Source organism: Natator depressus, chromosome 1 (assembly GCF_965152275.1).
Source record: "Natator depressus isolate rNatDep1 chromosome 1, rNatDep2.hap1, whole genome shotgun sequence".
NCBI lineage: Eukaryota > Metazoa > Chordata > Testudines > Cheloniidae > Natator > Natator depressus.
Window position 1 is genome coordinate 160,995,802 of NC_134234.1, and position 23,068 is coordinate 161,018,869.

Below are 23,068 nucleotides of genomic sequence, written 5' to 3' on the forward strand. Positions count from 1 at the left end.
TTGTCTGAAAGGGATAATGTTTCACTTCTGGCGCCTCTGTGTCTACTCTTTCTAGCATAATACATATTTGTTATACAATTGCTAGACCTGGCTAGGTGCAGATCTCAAAAATCAGTTCACGATTTTTTGCAAATTAATGATCATGAGCCAACTGTTCCTTATGCATCTACTGAAGGCTAAAGAAAACACTGAGAACAGGTAGAGATAACAGGAAGTAGAGGAACCATCATCAGATGTTACCCATGTAAAGTCACCCTTAAAGTCACTGATAATTATGTATATTTTCAAATACTTTGCATATGAATTTTCTTCGATGGAAATTATTACAGCAGAAGACAGACAATATTCAGGAACTGTACTACAGCGATGTGCGCCTCAGTAATATAATCATTACAGCGATTGGAAAAACTTTGACAGAACCATTTGCTGTTGGAAAATGCAATTCCATTGAAATCAAAACACTTTGTGAAATCATGTTGATTTCTCCAAAATTTCATTTAGGGAAAAAGAAAGGATAAAAAATCCTGACAATGTTGAAATGTCCCGTTTTGACATTTTCAGAATAAAATGTTGTGTTTTTATTTTGAAACGATTCTTCATTTCAATTTTTGATTTTTTATTATATATTGCACTATAATATGACATTTTTAAAAGTTGAAATCAAAGTTGCAGACCTTAGAAGTGCTGGAATCCTCAACTCACAGGCAGTCTGCCTGGTAGGCTATCTTGGAGCCACTGATCCTGGAAGCCCTGGGCTCCCCAGCAGCCTGTCTGGTGAGCTGGCAGGAAACCAGGCAGGTTTCTCTGTGAAACCTGCGTGGCTTCTGGAAGATCTTTGTCAATATCAAATCAGATCTGTGGAATTTTTAAATTTCAACGACTTGGCAAATTCCAACCAAAAAAAGTTTCATTGGAATTTTTCTGACCAGTTCCACTAACAACAATTGTCATCCAAACTCAGATTTAATCTGCTTTTATAGGATCTGATCCTACACAGAAAAGTTAACTTGCTTATCTCCCCACATTTAATATTTGCCTGTTGCAAGAGATCTTCTAAATAAAAATACGATATACTGTTGCTAAGTTAAATTTAGTAGCAGATTCTATATATGAAAAATGAAACCTAAAAAATACAGTGCCTTGCATAATGACAGGTTTCAGAGTAGCAGCCGTGTTAGTCTGTATTCACAAAAAGAAAAGGAGTACTTGTGATCCGATGAAGTGAGCTGGAGCTCACAAAAGCTTATGCTCAAATAAATTGGTTAGTCTCGAAGGTGCCACAAGTACTCCTTTTCTTTTTCCTAAAAAATACAGTAAGGTTGTTGCTACTATTTAGACATTGTTTTATTTGGTGTGTAGTTTCCACAGTTGAGGGCTTTAATATACTTTTGTAGGCCTTTACAAAAGAGGTCCCTGATCAAAGTGTTTAATCTCCCACACACTAAGGGCCGGGTGGTATTATTGGATGTACACTGCATGCCTCTGAAATTTGACTTCCTTAATGTGGCAGACAGCAGCTTTCACATCTAATTGAGATATGCTCTCATCTTCCAAAAATGGTGGCGCTCTGGACCCACATGACTTCCATAATTGTGTTGGAAGAGCCCTCTGAAGGGGTGTGATATGAACAGAAGTGAAATAAGCCAAAAAGTTAAGCTGCATGATAGTACCAGGGAAAGCAGATCTGGAGGGAAATTTGAGATTCAGTTAATGCTGACCTTAGCTTGGGAAATCATATCCTCTCCAACATCCACAGCTATGCAGCCACTAGGGAGCTGTCTAATTACATGTGATTTTACCCAAGTGTTAGTTAAATCAGAGATCCAAATGCAAAACTTGGAACTTATGAAAATGGTATGGATTGGTGTCACTCCATGGATGTTTTTTGTGTATGCAAATGAATGGTCAGTAACACAGAATTTGCTGTAATGGATTAAACCACTGGTGCATCAAGTCCAGAATTCTGCTTCTGAGAGTGACTGATATCTGGTACTACAGAGGATGATGACTCTCTATCTCTCCACTCCAGAAAGCACCTAGACACATGTAGAATGCTGTATCTCAAGGGGAAATTTGCTTCCTGATTCCTGCAGTGATCATCTTATGCATCATGAGATTTGACTACCTTTACTTTAGCATGGAAAACTACAAATATTACTTGGTAATAAAACTATCCAACCATTTAAAAAGTCCAGCCACAACATTTGACTTTACTACAGCAGTGAATTCCACAGGTTTGTTACATGCTAGGTGAAGATGGATCTCCTTATATTTCTTTCTAATTTACTTGCTATTAATTTGAGTAATAATAAGAAAGGATTTTTAAAAGGACTAATCATTTTTCACTATGCCTTCTGTTGCCTGTAAATGCGTTAGTGATATTCTTTCTTACTGTTCTGTTTTTCAGGTGAGAAGGTCGTCTTTTTCTGCTGTCTTTCATCATATTTTAAGTCCTTTACCACCACCCTTACTATAACAGAATATGCTGTCCCTTTAAGATCAGATGCTGCCAGCTCACCTGTCACTGGGACTTGTTTCCATTCTGGGAAACGTAGTTTCCTGAAGGACCCTGGGAATTGTAGGCTGCTGCAAGGCATGCTGGGAAGGAGTGGCCAGGACTGTATAAAGAGCAGTGAGGCTATGAAAGTATGTGGAAAAGCTTGATGAAGAGGTAGAAACTCTTGGCAGAGGTAAATTATTCAAGGCCTGAAGAGATACTGAAAAGAAGAGTATCTGAGGCATTGATGTGAGAAAGGTAAGACCATTTATTTTTACTGTTACCATCTTTGATTTTTTTTTTCCTGGATACAGACTAACACAGCTGCTACTCTGAAACCCATCTTTGATGTGTGTCACTGGCTGCTACACCAGGGGCTGCAACTGGGTGGCATGGGGCTGTCTACAGTAGTCCTAAAGAACCCAGAGAATCCCCAGTAAATTAGATAACCCAGTTTCATTCACAAACCCTTTTCATGATCCTGTGTAGCATCAAAGGGCCATCTCAAGGTCAAGGATCTGGTCCTATGTTTGCAGCTTTCTTGTTTGCATTCTAGTAGGAAGCAAAATATTTCAATCTTCCTTTTCCTGTGGGAAAAATAGTCTTTTCTCCCTTCTAAGGAAAATGTTATCTAATATAAGATTTATCATACATTTCTAGTTGCAGTGACAAGGGCAAGTGGCCCCTTTTAAAAAGTGCTCTGCAAAGAAGTAGTTCTAGATTCTGGCTGCTTTATGAAGCTACCCCATTAGTAAGTTCAAGAAGTGTGTATCCTGTTAGATGTGGAATCATGCTCTGATGTGATGTTTCAGAGTGCACCATAGTATGATTTCACAGTAGCCACAGATTCTCACTAGAATTTGAAAGTGGCCCATAGGGGATTGGATAAATCCTGTGAGATTTTTAATTCCTGGTGGTTTCAAAAAGTCGTTGTTATTTCATATCTCTTTGGATATAAAACTCTCCCTCCTTTCTATACTCCAGAACCTCCTTTCTGTAGACTCTCCTCTCTTGCCTACTTCCACCAATTCATGTAGTTAGCAACTATAGAAGTCAGTGCTGCTCTGCTGTTGATTTCAGTGATCAAGTCCTGAGATCACACATTTAAGTGTGGGGTTTTGGGTTTTTTTTAAATAAAGACAACACTTTGACAGCAGACATTTTTGTTAGGTTCAAATCTGAAAATGATTTATAAATAAATGGTCATACTATAGAAATATATTATTCAGATGCCAGTAATGTAAAAATGTTGAGCATTCTGTAGTTTTAATGATTAGGATGTAAACTGATTACCTTAAAACCCAATAAGATAATAGTGCTAGAATATGTTTTTCAATTAATTAATTCCCAGTTTTTACCACTTATTACTGTGTAAAGTAGTATACAAATACTTGTGCTGAGTATATAATATTTATTGAGTTTTCTGTAATGTGGACCAAATCCGGCCTGCTTTCTACACATGTAGAAGTAGGTGAATATTGCAAAAAAGTCCTCATTATTATTCATTTGAATAAAATGGCATATTCCCTTCAGCAGTGTCAGTGACCCATTCTATTTTCTGCTAAAGTTTGTCTGAACTTGAGATCTTGTTTTCACACAACAAAAGTCTTCCTCACCTACGTAAATGGGTTTGTGCTGGAAATGTTCGCTTGGCCATGCTGAAATCTCTGATGATGTTCCTCCAGTTTATAAAAGTGCCAGTCCATTAATGAGAAAGCAGAAACACTAGCATTTGACTCTGGCAATTAACCACACACCCCAAATAACAAACAGTTAAAGGTGTAGTGAAGCAAATAGTTTACAAATAATATGAAGGTTGTCTTGGGTTTTATTTAATGGACTATGTGGATTTTAAGTTTTGAAAACTCCTACAGCTGAGGATTGATATACAAAATGTTCAAATAATTTTGTAAATACTGAAACATATTCACAGGTAATTCAAGAACAGAAGAAGGGCAAAATTCACAGAGGTCCCAAATCAGGAAGGTATCCCTATTAAGTACATACTTGAAAAATGTCCTGAAGTCGAGCATAACCATAAGTGCTGTCCTGAACAGAAATAGCATAAGCATGTACTTAAATCTTTTCTGTATTGGAGCTTGAATAACCTGTACATCTGTCTCTAACTTAACGTTTTCTTTCAACATTATAAAATACAGAGAGCCTGACTTCAGAGTTGGTCTCCTGTTTCAGAACTAGTGTGCCGGTCAAACAAAGTTGGTGTTTTTTGTTTTGAATCCAATAGTAAAATGTTTGAGAAATAGGACAAAAGTTAATCCTTACACAATCTAATCTAGCCCTGCTTCTTCCACTGTTGCAGACATTGGAGCGATTAGAGTTTAAAAACATTAGTGTGCAGTCACTCAGCTTGTTTTTGTTGGCATGACAAGCCACCAGCTTCTGTAGTTCCACATTTTGTTGCCATTTCAGAGGGATCTCAGTGTATTTAAACAAGCTTTTTTTTCAGTAATTCAGCACCCCAGCCCTTCTTAAATTATATAGCATCTTTTAGAAGCAATTACATCCTGAGGATGTGGCATGCAGCACCTGCAGAAATTGCTAGATCAGTCACTCCGTGTAGCTTGTCAGCCAGTAGAAATGGCATGTGCAGGATCTGCACCTCACTGAAACTCACTGAGTATGAGTTGGTGGACTTTGGTGATCTATGACATATATGTTGATCTATATACCAGGTCTATAGGTGACAATGATAGGTCAAGGTTTGCCTGTGCTGTGCCTCCTGGAATCATACTAGGGGTGAATTTGGTCTGATACCACAAAATCACAAGTTTATTAGACAAAGCACAGTAAAATTACTTCAGCAGATAATCCTAAGTAATATGAATGTTCTGTATATCTGGTATTGGCAGAGCTTCAGTATATTAAGAGATATTGCAGTAGAGGAAGAGAATGGAAAGAAAGTAAGAGCCAGAGCCTTTGTGGCACAAAGGGACCCTAAAGCTGGTCTGACTGATCAGCTGAGTGGTTTCTTGGCAGAGAAGAAATGAATGGCCATGTGATGGTTCTCAGGGTGCCCAGAACTGAGAGTCACCTTGTGACCCCCACCTGCCTCCAGCATGAGGGAGACATGCTTGTGCTGAATTGGATGTCAGCTCCCTGACACCTGCTAGCCACCCAGGCACTCTTCTCAGGAGTATGCTAGCCCTTGCTTTGCTTTGCGAGTTAACAATAGGAGTACCCTGGTCCCCGAGCCTCTTTGAAGCATTCTCCTGTGATATCCAGCCCCTTATCCACTGGACACCAGGTATGCTGTCCTCCAGGAAACCGTATACGCACCAGCTTGGATGATTCAACTCAGGATCAATACCTTGCTTAATATCACAGTACGTAGATATGTTTATAGTGAAACAAGGACACTTTGACTACCAAAGATGGAAGAGGCAGTGAGTAAGGATAATGAAAACACCAGGTTACATATAAAACAAAATCATAACACACCTTCAAGACACTAAACTTAACAGGCTAGCATCACATCTAAAGAAGTTAACCTCACCCCCGGAGTCTTTTGCAGAGTTTCCAACCAAGGCTGATTGTGATCCCATTGTCATGAATATGAATGCACTGCCTGTTTACTTTGTTTCCCAAACATAGTCTAGCAAACCTTTGAAGTATATCTCAGTATAAGGTTCCCTTTCCCTTGGTGTACTTCTCTACTTATTTGTTCCATTCTAAAATTCTTAGAATCCTTCTTCTGCAGTCAGCTTAGATGGGTGACCCATTGTGTTAGCTTACAGTGCTTAATTTACATTTCAACAGAGAGACAGGTGAATAAATAGCTCTTATGAGATAAAAAAACCTATTTGTTAGCTCTGCCTTGATGCAGACTCTAAAACAGAGGTGAGCAACCTGCAGCCCGCGGGCCACATGCAGCCCGTCAGGGTAATCCGCTGGCGGGCCGCAAGACAGTGTTTACATTGACCATCCACAGGCACGGCTGCCCACAGCTCCCAGTGGCCACGGTTTGCCATTCCCGGCCAATGGGAACTGCGGGAAGCAGCGACCAGCATGTCCCTGCAGCCGGCGCCGCTTCCCACAGCTCCCAGTGGCCAGGAATGGCGAATTGTGGCCACTGGGAGCTGTGGGCGGCCACGTCTGCGGACGGTCAATGTAAACACTGTCTTGCGGCCCGCCAGCGGATTACCCTGCAGTCCACAGGTTGCCCACCGCTGCTCTAAAACATATTTACACTGTAAATATACATATAACTCCTTGCATAATTTCTATACATACATTTCACACTGATATTAATGACCAGTGTAAATCCACCTCTCATTTGAGACCTCACACGATATTCTTTGGTGAACCAGAATGTACATACCAGAATCAGGACATTCCTGTAACTCCCTTGGTAGTTGGCATTAAGGGGTGCTTGGGTCATCCCTTTTGCAACCACCAGCATAGGGGTTTTGTCAGGTGTATAGGGATGAGAGGTGTCCTTAAGTTTGGCTATTTTTCAGTAATCTGAAGATGGAGTGATGGTTCCTTGGTGGCTGTCAGAGCCAGTGTAATTTAGGGTAGCTGTGATGGGGTGTTCACACCCCACTAGGCCTTATGGGTTAATCATAGAAGTGTAGGACTGGAAGGGACCTCAATAGGTCATTTAGTCTAGTCCTCTGCACTCAAGGCAGGACAAAATAATAACTAAACCATTCCTGACAGGTATTTGTCTAACCTGCTATTTAAAACCTCCAGTGTGGCTCAGGAGGGATTAAATGTCCTGATAGGCCACACCTGAGGAAGAATTAGGCAAGCATTGAGTGAGGATGGAGCCCACAGAGGTAGGAGCAGACAGGACTGGTGTAAGGCCAGGAAGTGAGAGCAGAAAGTGGCTGCAGTGTGGAAACCTGCAGTCACTCTCTGCGCTCAGAGAGGGAAAGGAAAAAACCCAGGGAGAGAATAGAAGCACTGAGTTCCTGGCCCTGAAGGAAGGATTTACCCAGGGGAAGGTGGCACAGAAGACTGATAAAGGTGTGGTACGAGACAGCCCAGTGAAATGGCAGCAAGGTTTGCAATGATGCAAATCTTGGCTGCTGATTTCCCTGGCCTGGAACCTAGAGTAATAGATGGGCCCTGGTTCCCCTACCAGCCACAGAGGAAGTGGCATAGCCTTGAATTGGAGGACTGTTGGGAATGATACCCAGTCAACCAGTCCCATGAGACTTTGATACCGTGGAAGGAGAAAACTATAGTGACCTGGCCAGAGGGCCAACCCATTCAGAGGGAGTACCCCAAGTCACAAAGAGGAAGCACTGCATCTCCTGCAGCATTAGAGGGGTGTCAGAAGGGGCCGTCAGATTGAGCAAAACTATTCCTCAGATGCAGCCACAAGGCAGCACCCCCATAGTGAGTTGAGAACACCATGACGGCAGCCTTCTGGTTGCCCTAAGTTGTGCCAAGGGCAAAAATGGTCCCTGGCCAGCCCTGGTGTCTGGGAGCTGCAAAGGGGTTTAGAACTATCTTTGCTCTTCTGTAGCTGAACTGAATGGAGAGTGGACACAACTGAGGATTGAGCCTTAAGGTACAGTGAGTTGTTAATATTTATACCTAACTAAATGAATCATAGACGGAGCTTATTAATAAGCATGTACTAATTCTGTTTTCTCAGATTTAGACACAATTTAGTACAATGGTCTAGTACAATTTAGTATTTAGTACTTTAATACTGATTGAAAATGTAGATTTAGTACAATGTATTATAAAATTTTTAAAAAAGTCTTCATCCAGTAAAATGAGAATAATACACTGGATAGAGTGCTGCAGCATGCTCAGGACAGGTACAGGGGATAAAATCATAAAGTGGTTGGACTGTCCTTATTGATACAGCATAGTTTCGTGTCAGAGACTAAGAAAACAATTCAAATAGACCCCAAACCTATTCTGCTTTCATTTCCCTTATTACTAAAAAGAAAAAAATTCTAATGCTTTGAATTACTTATTGAATTTGTTGGCCCAGCCAAGCGTGAGCCCATGGCAATAAGCCATTCACCTTATTGGCTTCTTCAGTGCAAGTCCTAAAAATGTGGATGAAAGAAGGAGGTTCTGCATTCTCTCTCCAAAAATCAGAAATGGATGGCAGATAAAAAGGAGAGGATGGTTCCATAGTTAAGGTGCTAACTGGGACTTGAGGGACCTGGGTTTGATTCCTTGTTCCACCAGACTTCCTGTGCGATGTTGGGTAAATCACTCATAAGAACGGCCATACTGGGTCAGACCAATGGTCCGCCTAGTCCAGTATCCGGTCTTCTGATAGTGGCCAGTGCCAGATGCTTCAGAGAGAATGAACAGAACAGGGAAAATATTGAATGATCCATCCTCTGTGGGGATAATACTTCCTTGCCTCACAGAGGAGTTGAGGATAAATACATTAAAGATGGTGAGTTTCTTAGATACTACAGTGATGGGGGCCAGATAAGATTGATAGAAGAAAAGTCCAAAAGGTTTGGAGTTTATGAATGGTTTGGTTTGGGGCCAGTTCTTAATCTGCCTGAACCAGTTTGTCCTTCCCTCGCTTTGGACCTGATCCAAAAGTCTACTGAAGTCAAAGTTTCTTTCCATTGACTTTCAGAGGCCTCTTTATCCTGCTTATCTGCATCAGTGAGGTCAATATGATAACTTTGATAAATTAGTTTCTAGTCAATCCATCTGGTCTTGCCAATTCTGAGGGGAGAAAAAAAACAGACTAATTCTTCTATCAACAGTGCCATATTCTGTACACTTTGAAACGGATTCAGCTAAGCACTTATGTAGTTAGTGACACTGAAAACAATGTCACAACCTGTTGACTTCAATCAGGCTATTCATGTCCTCTGAGTTAAGCACATGCTTAAATGCTTTGCTGAATTGGGGTCTCAATGCAGAGACTTTTGAAACCAGAGTCTGGCAGCCCAATATCAAAAGCCTTTAAACAACTTTGACCGTTTTACCGCACCATAATTGGGCATAGGAAAACTTACTGTTAGCACCTGGCAGTTGAGATAATTAGCCTATCTCTTCAAATAACATAATAGGCACATTGTTTGACTCTTGAGTAGCAGCAGCAGCAAAGCAATTGCTGAATTGAGAAGTCTATGTAAGACCATAAAGATAGTGTGAGGTGAAGACTTTGATGTGGTAGGAGACACGAGGCCCAGATGTCAGCATGTCAGACTCTTTCCCCCGTCTACCTCTGAAGACACTTTAGAGATCACAAATCCGTTTTTATTTGCAAATAGCCAATTATACTTACTCTGTGCTGTTTTCAGGTGAAGCTGTAAATCAGAACACAAAAATTGGTTTAACTCTCTGAACACTCCTCTCCAACAAAAGAGATTGGATAGCAGCAGCTTCTGAGAAGTCCCAAAATACCAAATGCTTGTCTGTTTGCTGTGTTGTAGCTGTGTTGGTCCCAGGATATTAGAGAGACAAGGTGGGTGAGGTCATATCTTTTATTAGAGCAACTTCTGTTGGTGAGAGAGACAAGCTTTCGAGCTTACACAGAGCTCTTCTTCAGGTCTGAGAAATGTACTCAGTGTCACAGCTAAATACAAGGTGGAACAGATTGTCTAGCATAAGTAGTTAACACAGATTTAAAGGGACCATTCAAGGTGAAGTGGTCTGTTAATGCACTGACAGTCATGGGGGGAATTATGAATTTAAGCTCATCTTTTGAAGGTATTGTGCAGGTTTCCTTTGAGGATGAGAACTGAGAGGTCAGATATAGACTGATCACTTTGTGAAAAGTATGCACCTATAGGTGATATGGGGTGTTTATCTTTTATCATTATTCTGTGTGAGTTAATCTGAGAGCATAATGATTGTCTGGTTTCACCCACATATGTGCTATTGGGGCATTTACGGGCACTGAATGAACTACAGCACAAGTAGTGTGCCCTGGTCTGTGGGGAGCTTGCTTTAGAAAGGGATAGATAATACTGAATATATATTATGCCATTATACAAGTAGATAGTACCCACTCTTAGAATATAGATTCAATTCCACTCACACTCAAAAACTGTATAGGAGAAATTCAGGTGGTCCAGAGACAGGTAATGAAAACAATTAACTTCCGTCCTAGGTGAGATGAAAATATGTGACTGAACAACTAAGACATGATATGGATATGCAAAGTAACCAATGTTATAGAACAGGGAGGTTCAATAAGTGTCCATATTCCTAAGAGGACAGGAAGACATTAAGTGAAACTGAAAGGCATGCCAACATTGATAAGAGGAATATTAATGATAAAATGGTTTTAAAAAACACCACAATCGCTACAAGCTATCACTGAGGCCAAGAGCTTAGGATTCCAAAAAGTGTCTAAGGCTAATAATGATGATGACATCTAGAGTTACTAGACTGGATAAAAAACATGTAAGAGAGAAACCAATATGCTTCAGGGCATAAATCAACCACTGTATGATGGAGTTAAACAGGAACTTTCTCTAGGGATAGGTTACTTCATAATTCTCCTCAACATGATTTCTTCACGTTTCTTTCAAATATCATACAATCATAGAATATCAGGGTTGGAAGGGACCTCAGGAGGTCATCTAGTCCAACCCCCTGCTCAAAGCAGGACCGATCCCCATTTAAATTATCCCAGCCAGGGCTTTGTCAAGCCTGACCTTAAAAACTTCTAAGGAAGGAGATTCCACCACCTCCCTAGGTAACGCATTCCAGTGTTTCACCACCCTCCTAATGAAAAAGTTTTTCCTAATATCCAACCTAAATCTCCCCCACTGCAACTTGAGACCATTACTCCTTGTTCTGTCATCTGCTACCACTGAGAACAGTCTAGAGCCATCCTCTTTGGAACCCCCTTTCAGGTGGTTGAAAGCAGCTATCAAATTCCCCCCTCATTCTTCTCTTCCATAGACTAAACATCCCCATTTCCCTCAGCCTCTCCTCATAACTCATGTGTTCCAGTCCCCTAATCATTTTTGTTGCCCTCCACTGGACTCTTTTCAATTTTTCCACATCCTTCTTGTAGTGTGGGGCCCAAAACTGGATACAGTACTCCAGATGAGGCCTCACCAGTGTCGAATAGAAGGGAACGATCACATCCCTCGATCTGCTGGCAATGCCCCTACTTATACATCCCAAAATGCCATTGGCCTTCTTGGCAACAAGGGCACACTCTTGATTCATATCCAGCTTCTCGTCCACTGTAACCCCTAGGTCCTTTTCTGCAGAACTGCTGCCAAGCCATTCGGTCCCTAGTCTGTAGCGGTGCATTGGATTCTTCCGTCCTAAGTGCAGGACTCTGCACTTGTCCTTGTTGAACTTCATCAGATTTCTTTTGGCCCAATCCTCCAATTTGTCTAGGTCCCACTGTATCCTATCCCTACCCTCCAGCGTATCTACCTCTCCTCCCAGTTTAGTGTCATCTGCAAACTTGCTGAGGGTGCAATCCACACCATCCTCCAGATCATTTATGAAGATATTGAACAAAACTGGCCCCAGGACCGACCCTTCGGGCACTCCACTTGATACCAGCTGCCAACTAGACATGGAGCCATTGATCACTACCTGTTGAGCCCGACAATCTAGCCAGCTTTCTATCCATCTTATAGTCCATTCATCCAGCCCATACTTCTTTAACTTGCTGGCAAGAATACTGTGGGAGACCGTGTCAAAAGCTTTGCTAAAGTCAAGAAACAATACATCCACTGCTTTCCCTTCATCCACAGAACCAGTTATCTCGTCATAGAAGGCAATTAGATTAGTCAGGCATGACTTGCCCTTGGTGAATCCATGCTGACTGTTCCTGATCACTTTCCTCTCCTCTAAGTGCTTCAGAATTGATTCCTTGAGGACCTGCTCCATGATTTTTCCAGGGACTGAGGTGAGGCTGACTGGCCTGTAGTTCCCAGGATCCTCCTTCTTCCCTTTTTTAAAGATGGGCACTACATTAGCCTTTTTCCAGTCATCCGGGATCTCCCCCGATCGCCATGAGTTTTCAAAGATAATGGCCAATGGCTCTGCAATCACATCCGCCAACTCCTTTAGCACTCTCGGATGCAGCACATCCGGCCCCATAGACTTGTGCTCGTCCAGCTTTTCTAAATAGTCCCGAACCACTTCTTTCTCCACAGAGGGCTGGTCACCTCCTCCTCCCCATGCTGTGCTGCCCAGTGCAGTAGTCTGGGAGCTGACCTTGTTCGTGAAGACAGAGGCAAAAAAAGCATTGAGTACATTAGCTTTTTCCACATCCTCTGTCACTAGGTTGCCTCCCTCATTCAGTAAGGGGCCCACACTTTCCTTGACTTTCTTCCTGTTGCTAACATATCTGAAGAAACCCTTCTTGTTACTCTTAACATCTCTTGCTAGCTGCAACTCCAGGTGTGATTTGGCCTTCCTGATGTCTCTCCTGCATGTCCGAGCAACATTTTTATACTCATCCCTGGTCATTTGTCCAATCTTCCACTTCCTGTAAGCTTCTTTTTTGTATTTAAGATCAGCAAGGATTTCACTGTTAAGCCAAGCCGGTTGCCTGGCATATTTACTATTCTTTCTACACATCGGGATGGTTTGTCCCTGTAACCTCAATAAGGATTCTTTAAAATACAGCAAGCTCTCCTGGACTCCTTTCCCCCTCATGTTATTCTCCCAGGGGATCTTGCCCATCAGCTCCCTGAGGGAGTCAAAGTCTGCTTTTCTGAAGTCCAGGGTCCGTATTCTGCTGCTTGCCTTTCTTCCCTGTGTCAGGATCCTGAACTTGACCATCTCATGGTCACTGCCTCACAGGTTCCCATCCACTTTTGCTTCCCCTACTAATTCTTCCCGGTTTGTGAGCAGCAGGTCAAGAAGAGCTCCGCCCCTAGTTGGTTCCTCCAGTACTTGCACCAGGAAATTGTCCCCTACGTTTTCCAAAAACTTCCTGGATTATCAGTGCACTGCTGTATTGCTCTCCCAGCAGATATCAGGGTGACTGAAGTCTCCCATGAGAACCAGGGCGTGCGATATAGTAACTTCTGCGAGTTGCCGGAAGAAAGCCTCGTCCACCTCATCCCCCTGGTCCGGTGGTCTATAGTAGACTCCCACCACGACATCACCCTTGCTGCTCACACTTCTAAACTTAATCCAGAGACTCTCAGGTTTTTCTACTTGAGCTCTGAGCAGTCATACTGCTCTCTTACATACAGTGCAACTCCCCCACCTTTTCTGCCCTGCCTGTCCTTCCTGAACAGCTTATATCCATCCATGACAGTACTCCAGTCATGTGAGTTATCCCACCAAGTCTCTGTTATTCCAATCACATCATAATTCCTTGACTTTGCCAGGACCTCCAGTTCTCCCTGCTTGTTTCCCAGGCTTCGTGCATTTGTGTATAGGCACTTGAGATAACCCGCTGATCGCCCCTCTTTCTCAGTATGAGGCAGGAGCCCTCCCCTCTCACGCACTCCTGTTCGTGCTTCCTCCCGGTATCCCACTTCCCCACTTACCTCAGGGCTTTGGTCTCCTTCCCCCAGTGAACCTAGTTTAAAGCCCTCCTCACTAGGTTATCCAGCCTGCTTGCGAAGATGCTCTTCCCTCTCTTCGTTAGGTGGAGCCGTCTCTGCCTAGCACTCCTCCTTCTTGGAACACATCAGCTGATGTAAGCAGATTTCATTCCACTGATATCAGTGGAGGTACACTGATTTACGCCAAGTGAGAATTTGGCCCATGATGTTTGGATTTTATGCACTAGTTATAAACTCTCTTCCCCTTTGTGTCTTCAGAGTATCTTTAATTTGCTCTAAATCTCTGGGCAATGTCAGATTAGATGTGAATTCCCACACAACAAGTGGCTTCATCCTTGACCAGTTTTCATAGGCCAATCCTTTACTCTTGTGAGGCTTTTCTTAAAACACACACACACACACACACACACACACACACACACACACACACACACACACACACACACACACACAATTTAACTTGACAAGCCCGTGGTAAACAGTGGTGCAGTAGTCTTATAGGAGATGTCATAACAGGGTACTTGGAATTTAATTAGTAACTGAAGAGAACCAACTTTCCTTTGATAAATCCTACTTTCCTATGTACAGACTTACATGGGTTTGCACAAATGCAGATGATGGCAGAATCTTGTCTTTTAGACAGTAAACTCTTTCAGGTAGCAACTGTCATGTATTATCTTTGTATAACATAATGTGGCCCTGTTCTGGCTGGCCTCTAAGCTAGAGGTTGGCAATTTTTTTTCAGTAAATAGTTTATTCACCAAAAAAACACTGTTTCATTTAACCCCAAACTATTCCCATATTCATGTTCAGTTCACCAAATAGCTTCAACCAAACCAAAAAGGAAACCTCCCAAAATGTTTTGGTGATATCAAAACAAAATGTTTAATTCTGACCCAATTTGAAATTTTCCATGTTGATTTCAGGATATGGGAGACCCAGGATCAATCCCCCTCTTGCCTAATGGGGTGCAGGGATTTGAATTTAAGTCTCCTCAGTGCTTAATTTGTAATGAAAGAGGTGCCCTGGCTCAAGCAATTAGGGTGTGACATGCCCCAGGGTACAATCTGGACTGTTGAAAAGCAGTGTCCCCTGAACTCTCTAGCCAGGGTGCCTTTTACACTGCTTCTGAGGAACAACCACCTCTCCAGATTCTGCTCACACACAGCCTTCACCATGGAAATTCACTCCTAGCCAAATGCATGAGCACTCTGATCAGTCACTCATGAATTACATACAGGGTGACACCCCCAAATTCGTAGTCCCAGCCTTGTTCCCCAGATATGTGCATCTTGCGCTGCTCAGTACAATTCTGTTCCATGGAACCTCATAGTAAGTCTGTCATTCCAACACTCGGTAATGATTATGCACCAGCCTTGTCATCCTAAGTAGAGATTCCCAGACACACTGGTTTAGATAAAACAAGTGTATTAATTAAAGAAAGATAAGATAAAAGTCAGAATTGATTACAAAAGAAATAAAAAGATACAATCACAAGCTAATACCTAAATGAAATTAAAAGCAAAATGTCTCTCACTGTAAATTGTAACAATTCACAGGCTGGATTTCCTTTCATCCAGGGACTTCTCCCACAGTTCAATGTTCTTCAGGTATTCGTTGGTGCCGTGAGCACAGAGATGGAGGAAGAGAGGGGGTGCCAATATGTCTTTGCCTCTGAGAAATTTGGTTTGTGAGCATTACCCAGAACTACAACATATTTCAGTAACAATTATGTAGCAAAATCTCAGAATTTTACATGCAGTGTTACACACATTTCAGCAGGATTATAATATTCAGAAGACTATGAGTTTTCACATGATACCTCATAAGCATACTTTGTATAAAATATACCATAACTATGTAAAAGTGGTGAACGTGGGGTACAGGGTATCACACTGGGGCTCAAGCAATTTTTTTTTATTTTCATAACTGACGCAGCAAGACAGAGATGTCGGGGCTATAACCCGCCAAGCCTAGAGGTGCAGGTACAAATTATCCAAGTCTGTGCTCCAATGACTAATTTATAGATAAGTGGAACAGGTTCAACAGGAGAAACTGAGAAAGACTCCTACCAGAATATTGCATAGCCAAACAGAGAGGAAACTCCGGTTGTGAGAGGGACACAAATTCAAATCCCTTCTCCACATTAGGCAGAGGAAGAAACCTGCATCTCCCACATCCCAGGAAAGAATCCTGACTGTTGGGCTCTTGGGAAAGAGACTTCTCTGGTTTGTGCCAAAATACCTGCAATCAAAAATGAAGTGTTTCATTTGAGCAAGCATCCAAAATTTTCTCAACTCTGATTCACCAAAAATGTTAATCAGTTGGTTTGGGTTCAACCTGAATCAAAAACTTTGATTATTTTGGAATTGCCAGTGAATCAAATACAAATGTCATTATTCACCCAGCTCTACTCTAAATGCTACTGAAGCATAAGTGTTTAACACAAATGTGTCCCAATTAAATTATTTGGGTAAATCAACACAGTAACCATGCTGAACAGTCTCCAGGATGACTTGTTTTTAATTTGGATCTCCCAACGTGATGACCTTTTCTTCAAAGTTGTTAAATAAGTAAGTAGCTTCATTTCCAGCCCACGTTCAATTCTTGTTAGTAGTTCTTAACTATCAACACATCTGTCATTCTTCTAAAAACACATTTGGCAGCAGCTCACAGAAAGAGAGGCAATGGTCTAGGACAGTGGTTTTCAACATTCCGGACCATGGACCACTGTGGGTTTGTGGACCCCATCTAAAATTTCCAAAGGGGCTCGCACCTCCATTTGAAAATTTTTAGGGATCCGCAAATGAAAAAAGGTTGAAAACCACTGGACTAGGAGGAAGATGGGAACAGATATTATTGATTTGTTATATGACTCTCAGTATAAACTGGGGAAATGCATTTTACCTGAATCCCTTACAGTAGATCCCCGTGACTGAAATCTTATCAGACTGCCCTGAAGTCAGGTTGTTCACACTTTTTGGATGTACAATTTCAAATCCTGGGGATGAGGTGATTTAACAATAACTCCCTTCTCAGCTGGTTCTTCAGGATATTCAGGGTCTCATCTTCTGATACTTGCTTTGGGGCAGAAAAAAGAGAAGCAATTACTCACCAACTGAAAAAAGAGCAGTATTTCGTATCTCTGGTGTTTGAGGGACAAGTGAATTATTTGCTACAAGTTTAGTAGGAAAGAAGTTTATATTTTAAGCTAGATTAGCCCAGGCCTCTCTAACAAGAGGGCTAGAACTCTGCTGAGATGACAAATCATGATGGGTAAGTGCCTCTCTGGAGTTGTAGTGAGATACAGTGAATTAAAATAGGTAGAAGTTGTGTCCTTCCACTCCTGGAGACTTCCTTGTATCCTGACTTGCAATATCATGTTCTAATGTAAACCAGATAAAATTGGCAGCTGGAAGTTTAAGAGGTAACTGCTTTTGAAGATTATGAAAAGCTTCCCGTTACTGTTTAAACTACTTACACTGACCTTTTTATTGAAATACAGAGTCTACCTCTAAAAATAAAACATTGTGTTCACTATGAAGATCTTCAAGAATCATATTCTGTGTGTTAGGGTTGAATCACATTTTATATTACACATATAAAATAGAAGTGTTTTAGAAATTTAAATACTGGGGCCAGAACCTCCAATCTCGTTGAACTATGCACATGCCAAATCAAAGTGGAGAAGGGTAGGGGGCAAAGATTGTTTTAATCTAACGTTTATGTTTCTGATCCTGAAAGTGGCTGCAGAAAAGTCCAGTCCCCAATATAAATTAGGCAAACCTAAAGGAATTTTCTAGGGGCCAGATCCCTTGATGTTAAGGCTGCTTTGCATCATGGGAATGATCTGAAGAAGATGGAATTGGTAATAGTACCTGGCCCTTTATTGGAACTTTTAAGATTATTCCTCTTCCTCAAAGCCCCTGAGTAGGGGTGGTTCTGACAGGCTGCAGGATTTGCAGTGGCAGTGGTCTCTGGTTGGGGGAAAAGGAGTTCTGCACATGCTCATCTCCTCTACTTCCACCCACAAGGGACCTGATCTGGGTCCCAGTGGAGTCAGTGGCCAAACTCCCAGTGTGTTAGATTAAGCCCAATATTAGGAGTGAACTCAGGCCTCCGAGACTAGCCTCAATCTCAGCCTGCTTGTAGCACTGACTCTCTCTAGGTTTGGCCATGTGTTTGGAGCAATGATCACACCGAATGTTTCCATACGCTGTGTGGCTGATCCCAACTCTTAGAATCAGGTTTTCAGTGCACATCCTTGCGAAAGAGTTCAAAATTCATAATGAATATTTACCAGTGTTTGCTTAAAATTAGCTCCTTCAATGGACGTTCCTGCTAATGAACTCAATTGCTAGAATATTTGTTGAAAGCAAACACAAAATGGAGAACACTATTGAATTGGATGTCTTTAAAAATCCATATGAATATTTGTGAAAATGTTTTGTGGTTTTCAACCAACTCTCTTCTAGACCTTGTGTTAAATATTGCACATATAGTCTAATTACTGTGGTTAAATGGTGCTGTATTCTGTGGTTATAATTGGTGTAGGCTTGGTTGCTATGTACTGTGGATTCTGTGGTTTAACTATGCTATCTTTGTTGCTAGCAATTTTTTTTAAACTTTATTGGCACTTGCTTCCCCCACTCCCTGAGCCACATTGACATGTCTCTGGAGTGCATATTGTCACTTGTTAAAGGGTTCCTTTTCTTCCCTGCTTCTGTTTGCATTTGGGACACCACAGGTTATGTGTGTGTTGTTAGAGGGTATAGTCACTCCTGTGACTCAGATTGCTGCTATGAGCCACAAAAATTACATATGTTGAAGGGGTGGCTGTTCACTGAGACGAAGATTCAGCACAGCCCTCAAACACGTGCTTCAATCCCATTGACATCAAGATTCCCCATCTTTCTAAATATATGCTATATTACTATTGAGAGGTAAACAAGTAGGAATTCTTACCTATATCTAGGGCTGCATTGACAAAGATTATTAATACTGCTCTCTTTTTTCAGTTGAGTACCCTACCCACTGGGTTATAGAGTATTTATACATTTTCCCTGGTCCGATGCCTATTCATTGTTGAATTCATAATGGCAATTCAGTCAGTGGATATTCATTGGCACAAAGAATGACTGAGAATGACTCTATAGCCCAGTGGTTAGGGTATGCCTGTAATATAGGAGATTTAATTTCAAATCCCTACTCCTGATTATGTAGAAGGGGGACTGAACCAACAGAGTACCCTAAGTAATGGGCTAAAGTTTATAAGGGAGGTTATATTTCCTTCCCTCTCCTCTTCCCTGCCATTTTTTGAAGCTGGTCCTCATTGACTCTTTTCAAAATGCCTGAAATTAAAATGAAAAATTTCAGGTTGGGTCAAAACTAAACATTTTATTTTGATGTTACCAAAACGTTTTAGGGTTTTGTCTTTTTGGTTTGGTTGAAACTATTTGGTGAACTGAACATGAATGTGGGAATAGTTTGGGGTTGAATGAGACAGCATTTTTGGGTGAATAAACTATTTGATGAATTTTTTTGTTTGTTGAGCTCTTGTTTAGAGGCCAAGCAGGCCAGGGCCCTGTTGTGTTATACAAAGATAGTACATGACAGTCACTACCTGAAAGAGTTTACTGTCCAAAAAACAATATTCTGCCATCTTCTGCATTTGTGCAAACCAATGTAAGTCTGTGATGCTGTATCTGTGTATAGGAAAATAGGATTTGCTCCTTTCTATTTATGAAAGGAAAATTGGTGCTCTTCAGTTGCTAATTAAATTTCAAGTACCATGTTGTGGCATCTCCTATAAGACTACTGCACCACTGTTTACCAAGGGATTGTCAAGGTGAATTAAGGAAAGCCTCACAAGAGTAAAGGATTGGCCTATGAAAACTGACCAAGGATGAAGCCACTTGTTGTTGTGTGGGAATTCACATCTAATCTGACATTGCCCAGAGATTTAGAGCAAATGAAAGATACTCTGAAGACACAAAGGGGAAGTGAGTTTATAGCGCATAAAATCCAAACATCATGGGCCAAATCCTTACCTGGTGTAAATCAGTGCACCTCCACTGTCAGTGGAATGAAGTCTGCTTACACCAGGTGACAATACTTGAAAGAAAGGTGAATAAATCATGTTGAGGAGAATTATGAAATAACCTACCCCTAGAGAAAGTTGCTATTTAACTCCATCATACAGTGGTTGATTTATGCCCTGAAGCATATTGGTTTATCTCTTACGTTTTTTTTATCCAGTCTAGTAACTCTGGATGTCATTATCATTATCAGCATTAGATACTTTTTGGAGTCCTAAGCTCTTGGTCTCAGTGATAGCTTGTAGCGATTGTGGTGTTTTTAAAAATCATTTTGTCATTTAATATTCCTCTTATCAATATTGGCATGCCTTTCAGTTTCACTTAATGTTGTCTTGTCCTCTTAGGAATATGGACACTTATTGAACCTCCCTGTTCTATAACATTGGTTACTTTGTATATCTATGTCATGTCTGACTTGTTCAGTCACATCTTTTCAGTCTCACCTAAGGTGGAAGTTAACTGTTTGAACGACATATATATATATAGAGAGAGAGTATTATCGATCCCTTTCTTTATGCATTCTAGCATTTTGTTTACCCTTTACAAACAATGCTCATTGAGTTGTCCATATCTTCCTTACATCTCAGTATGCCTGAAATTGGGCTGTCCTGAAGATATGGGTCCTTATTTTGTGCCCCATAATCTCCTCTAGACTTGTTTAACCAAAAGTTTTCCTTTGTGTTAAAATTTGAAATTGTACCCAGCCAAACCACTTAACAGAAAGTTGCAATTTCTTCAAATTTATTAGCAAGAGGGCTGCCTTACCTAAAATGTGACACAAGGGCTAAACTGATTTCTGAGCAAGGCTATTTCAACTTGGTTTTAGTCCACAGAAATGGCAGCTGTCTTTGGCTATATCTCAAGCCACCTCCATACAACATGGACTAAATTAACAACAAAATATCTTAGATCATTGTTTTAATGAGCAGATTACAACTGATATCAGCAAACCAAACTTTAACAACATTTTGATAGACACCTCTATTTCTCATACCTAGATCCATCCCTCCTGATCTATATAAAATCAAAGTAGGTCTTAAAAATACACTCCTTCAAAGGACTTGATTTCTTCTCCTAGAATAACTACTTGACTACCCATTCAAGATTGCTGTGCTGAAGATAAGTAGAGATTAGTTTCAGGTGGTGGGGGGGAAAAAGTGAGGATTTCCTGGCCTGACAGTGAGAGCTATTCAGACTTGCAACTGAAAGTAGAGTGTAGGTTAGCAACAGAGGCCTCCTCTAGACCTTTCGTTTTCTGAAAGGTTTCCACTGTTGCTACCACCTGTCTGACTCCACCAGCGGTAGCACAACCATAGTTCCAGAGTGAAATCCTGGCCCCTTTAAATTACAAATCTGAAGGCAATCTTCAGCACTACCTCTGCAGTAACACAGCTCTGTATTTCCCTGTGAACTATTTTAAACACCATTTGGATCCCTCCCAGGCAGACGGAACCTAGCATTTTCCCAGTATAACCTCACGCCCTTCATGTTGCCCTACGTTACCTGTAATGGGCCATATTCTGATACCCTTATTCGTGTGGAGTAGCACAATATCAGTTTGTCCCTTAAGTGGTTTTTTTTTCCTTTTTAATTACTGTATGAAGAAATCATAATGCTTTGCTTCTGAAACTTCTCCTGTCTGCCTGACAAAAAATATTTCCAATGTCAAGGATTAATGTAATACAAAACTGTACTGCCATTGCTGCTTCAGTTCCTGCCTTCCCCCATCGCCACCACACACAAATCAAAGTGGGGTCTGCCTCAGGATGCAGGCTGAACTTTCAGAGATTTGGGCCCAGATCCACAAAAGCAGTTAGGCTCCTAACTTCCATTTGAAACCATTAGCTCAGCCGTTTGCAAACAGGAAACTCAGAATAAAACTAGCTGTAACTGAAAAGTGCATCAAATTATCATAATGGCATATTAACAATATAATCCACTTTCATAAGAAATAAATCACTTTATTATAAACAGCAAGGAGTCAAAATGAGAAGCTGCTGAATTGTTTTTGTCACTTTAACTGATTCTATAAGTAATCCAACCACAAATCACAATGGAAAACTACACTGTTTGAATTTCTTAGTATCTCTTTCATTCCCTTTCTCTCCCTCTCCTTCTGAAACTAAGTCAAAGGTAGCCATATTTCCAGTCAGGATCTGGCATCAGACCTGGGCAGCTGTTCAGAAATTTCCAAGAGCACAACAAATGGAGCTGATGAAGTTAATGTGTTTGGCCTTATGGCTGTGACTCCTGCTGAGCAGCAGTAGCTTAGAGGAAGCTATCCAATACCCTGTTAGAATTTAGCCTCCGCAGGCAGGGCTCCTGAGGATAGCAGTTAAGTTGATAAGAGTCCACAGTATAATGCCTATTAGTTGCCGCTCATAGCTTTCCTGGTCTCAGTTTGCAGAGGGATTTTTTAAGGAGAGTTTTCTATCCGTGATGGGAAGTACAGGCAGAGGCAGTTGCTGACTACTTGAAATAATAGCAAAGGCAATGGTATCGTGAGATATTCAAGTCAACACAAGTTGTTTTGAAAGGTTTGAACACAAGGTTTAATGTGTAAAAAATAGGGCGTAGGAGCAGGAAGATGATCATTTTATGCCAGTAAGTCAAGTTCAGTGAAGGTGAGGTGATTCATTTGGTAGCGTCATAATATCTTTAGTCTCACTAATTCCTGAAAGTTTAGTTTTTTAACATACCAGGGTCAATTTTTTTCAGTTATTAGTTACCATCCAGTGGTATCTGAGATGATGATGAAATAGCCACAGCAGGCCTGTAGCCAGGAAAACAAAATTAGAGAGGCCATGATGTGCCCTGGAGAAGCAGTCTAAACATAAATTGAGAAACGAGTATGGGGTTCTTTCTGTGGCAAATTTTGGAATACCAACTGCAATTGCCTGCATTTTAGAAGGCTTCAGAGTAAGGGGAGATTTTCAGCTGGTGTAACTAGCCCAGTTCCATTGACTCCAAAGAAACTACATTGATTCACCAGCTGAGGAGCTAGTATGAAC